The sequence below is a fragment of the Amphiprion ocellaris genome, chromosome 19 (assembly GCF_022539595.1).
Source record: "Amphiprion ocellaris isolate individual 3 ecotype Okinawa chromosome 19, ASM2253959v1, whole genome shotgun sequence".
Classification (NCBI taxonomy): Eukaryota; Metazoa; Chordata; class Actinopteri; family Pomacentridae; genus Amphiprion; species Amphiprion ocellaris.
In genome coordinates this window covers 9654732-9659300 of record NC_072784.1, presented here as the reverse complement: position 1 = coordinate 9659300, position 4569 = coordinate 9654732, and positions in this window count along the sequence as shown.

Genomic DNA, 4569 nt, shown 5'->3' with positions numbered 1-4569 from the left:
CGTCTGTTTTTTGTTTCATTCTTTTTGTTTCTGAGCTTTTCATCTGAAGTTTGTCATCAAGAATGAGGAGTTTTAAAATTATTAAAAATCTGAATGAAGTTTGGTTTGAAGAAAGTAAAATCGGTGAGTTTGAGTGAAGTTTGGTGGAAATCTGACTGACATGAACGACTGTCAAAAGTCTGGAATTTAGTCGAGAAAAACTGCAGATTTCAACAATGAACCCGAGTAAACACTCGATTACTGCATCATTCCGTTGATGCTAAATAAACACATTTTGGTCATTTGAAAATAGAATAATTCCTCATTCTTCACATAAACCTCAGACATTTACAGTTTTACTATTTTTACTTTCCTCACACCAAACTCCATTCAGATTTTTCATGATTTTACACCCGCTTTTTTAAAAAAAATCCTGCATTCCTGATACTCAATTTCTGTCAAAATTGAGCAGATTTCATGCTTTTACTTTCTTTACACCAAACTCCATTCAGATTTTTGATGATTTAACTAGGATGTCGTCTTGACATCTGACTTGGGTCAAACTGCTGCAGTTTTTAGACTTTTTACTCTCGTTTTAACAAAACCCCAGTGATCCCTGATGATTTTACCCTTTCCTAATTGTTATAGTCATAGTTTTAAAAGTAGAATTCTTCATTCTTTGCACCCAGGTTCAGTCAGAATCCTGCAGATTTCTCTTTCTCTTTTCTCACTCCAAACTCTGGTCATATTTTAATGATTTTACATCGATACATTCTTTACAATCGAGTTAGTGTAGTCTGTCAGAAATCTGCAGGTTTTACCAAACTCCATTCAGATTTCTGATATTTTTAAAATTCTTGACAACTTCAGACATCTAGATTTTGCTTTTCTTTGCACCAAACTTCATTCACATTTCGGTTAATTTAACACTTGTCTTTGACACCAAACTTAAACTGCTACACTTCTAACCCCGTTCGACTAAACCCATCAATTTAAAAATGATTTCACTCTTTGTTTCTGCTTTTCCTTCCCCTGGTCTCAGTCTGAAGTAGCAACAGGTGAAGTTAGGACCTCGGTGATGACAGCTGATCCGGGTTTGATTTCTCTCTGACAGAATCTAACATGAGAAACTAAAATGCTGGAGTTTTTACTGAGTGTTTCGGAGACTTGTGGGGCAGCAGCAGCTTCACAGACAGATTCAGAAGAAAAGTGAGTCACACGAGGAGAAAGTAGGTCGAAATGCAGCCTCATAACCAACTTTCATCTCTGCTCCCTGATTGGCCGGCTGCCTCCAGACCTCAGCATCCCCACTGACCAATGAGGAGGCAGCAGGCGGAGACGTGTCCCAGTTTCAATCCGGTTCAGACGCCGCTTCCTGACACTGTTGATGTCTTACATAACAAGTTTAGAAACTGTGTCCCAGCTGAACATGCAGAAGGACATCGGAAATTATTCAACTCTGGATTCATCGTTTTTCTCCTCAGAAGTCAAAGAAACTTCATGTCTGCAAACAACAAATATAATCCTGGTCCTCCAATATAAAAACCCCAGTCTGGGGCAAAAATGTGGAATCACAGGAGTGCCATAATAAAAGATAAATCTGCTAAAAAATAACAATAATAAGGAAATAAATGTGTAAATATAAAGAGGAATAAACAATAAAAAAAATTAAATCTGTTAAAAAATAAGGAAATAAATGTGCAAATATAAAGAGGAATAAATAAAAGAATAAATAAAAATAAATCTGTTAAAAAATAAGGAAATAAGTATGTAAATATAAAGAGGAATAAATAAAAAATAAATGTTTAAAAAAATAAGGAAATAAATGTATAAATATAAAGAGTAATAATTTAGAGAACAAATAAAAATAAATCTGTTAAAAAATAGGGGAAAATGTGCAAAAATAAAAAGGAATACATAAAAAAAAATAAAAAAATTAATCTGTTGAAAAAATAAGGAAATAAATGTGTAAATATAAAGAGGAATAAATTAAAAAATAACCTTTTTTTACAAAATAAGAAAATAAATGTGTAAATATAAAGAGGAATAAATAAAAGAATAAATAAAAATAAATCTGTTAAAAAATAAGAAAATAAATGTGCTAATATAAAGGGGAATAAATAAAAGAATAAATAAAAAATAAATCTGTTAAAAAATAAGAAAATACATGTGTAAATATAAAGAGCAAAAAAATGGAAATATAAAGGTAAATTTTATCTTTGCTTTTCCGTTTTCACTTTGATTTTTCCTTTTATTTTCCCATTTTGCCTTTGCTTTTACTTGATGGACTGAGCTGTCAATTAAATGGCTTTGGGCAGGGCTTTCTGTCCAGGGTGAGTAGTGACAAAGTTTACCTTTATTTTTCCATATTTTTAAATTAATTCATACATTTTTTATTTATTCCTGTTTATATTTACACATCTATTCCCTTATTTTTAAAACAGATTTATTTTTTATTTAGTCCTCTTTATATTTCCACATTTACTTTCTTATTTTTTAACAGATTTAACTATTCTTTTATTTATTCCACTTTATATTTACACATTTATTTCCGTATTTTTAACAGATTCACTTTTTAAAATTCATTCCTCTTTATATTTCCACATTTATTTTTTTTTTTTTAAACATATTTGTGTTTTATAATGACACTCCTGTGATTCCATACACAACATCAAACAGCACACCACAGTTAAACCTCACACCAAACACAGCCACAAACTAAACTCCAGAGTTTTGATTTTACTCTTTTCTACTGATTCATGTCAGTCAGATTTATGACTTCAGTCAGAAACCTGAAGATTTGACTTTTTTCAAACCAAACTATTCATGTTTTTGATATTTCTAAAACTCTTCACTTTTGATACCAAACTACAGACGTCTATAAAATAAAGTTTTGATTTTCCTCACACCAAACTCCAGCCAGCGTTTTAATATTTCCACACGTATGACACCAAACCTGAAATAAACATTTACAGTTTCAACTTCACCTTAAATCAAACTGGTGTCATTTTAAAATGTCTGAGAAGTGCAGATCTTTCATTTTCCAGACAGTTTTGTTATGTTAAAATAACATATACACAATGAAATATTCCTTAAACCAAACTCCACTTAGATTCTGACCTGCAGAATTCACTCGTTCACACTTTTTTAAAAAACGATTTAACCCTTCTATATTCATTGACACGTTTCTGTTTCATCAGCAGCATGAAACAAAAGATTATTAACGCTTGAAGAAAAGTTTGTTTATTCAACAAGCAGCAAGAGAAGCCTCAATAAACAACAACCAGAAGGACACTGAATAATTCAGTCCGCCTGAAGTCTCTAATGATTAAAATCATTAATTTCACCTCTGCTGGAGACGCAGTGTGTTACCGGACCACGTGTACATGTGTGTGTGTTATGTCAGAGTACAGTAGCAGAGCAGCAGTGCATTGTGGGAAACAGCAGTAAACAGCGCCTCCTGATGGCAGCTTCACAAACACATTCAGGCTCTTTATATTTGTGCCGGTTTGTTAAATGTTTATATTTTTATTACATTTACTATTCATCTGTTAATCTGTTTGATTAGTATTTAACATTTTTAATAGCAAAAATTTATTTTTAAAAATATTATTTACATTTTTTGTTTATTTTATTTTTTTGTTTTGTATGAATCATTTAAAATTTTATTTATGTGTATTATTTCTATTTCTTTAAATATTTTTTAATTTCATCATTGTTTGTTAATTTTTTTCATTTTTCAAAATGATGCTTATTATTCTCTATTTTATTATTCTTATTATCAGTTCAGATTCCGATTTTTATCAAACATGTTTTGCCATTTATGCTTAAAATTTTAATGTTTTTAGTTTATTAAACTTATGCAATGTATTTTATTGTTTTTTATTGTATGCAATATTTTGTGTATTATTTCTATCATCTAATTCTTTACTAAATATGCACTCTTTTATTTACATTTTTAAATGTATTTTAGGTTTTTAAGCTTTTTGAAAAATGTGTATTTTGGTCTATATATTTTTTTTAAGAGATTTTTTTATTCATGTTGTTTTTATGTCTATCATTTAATTTATAAAATGTTCCTGTGTACTATACATTTAAACTTTGTGTATTGTATTTGTGTGTGTGTGTTTTTTTTTTAACCATTTAAACTCCTTTCTCATGTTTTTGGAGCCCAGCAGATCTAATGGAGTAAGAACTTTACTTATACACATAAATTAAAGCTCTGCTCATCGTTGTTTTTGTTTACAAACCTATTAAACTTTTCTTTGTTTCTTTTATATGATTCAAGGTCGGGAAGTCACATTTAGGCCCAGAAAGACTCAACTGTGCCTTTAAATTAATAACTAAATTAAAACAACAAATTAACCATAGTAGTATTTAAAACATAGTAGTGTTTAAGGCTTAAGTGTGGACTGATCAGCAAAAAGTGCAGTTTTATCTGTTTAAAGTAAAGTGACAACAAAATAAACTGTAAAAAGTGAAGAAAGCTGAAAACTTTGAGGCTGAGAAAATGTGTTTTCTATTGTTAAGTGAGTTATTTGTCAGAATCAGAGTGTGTACTTAAGAATTCATGTTTCAGCAGGTTTGATG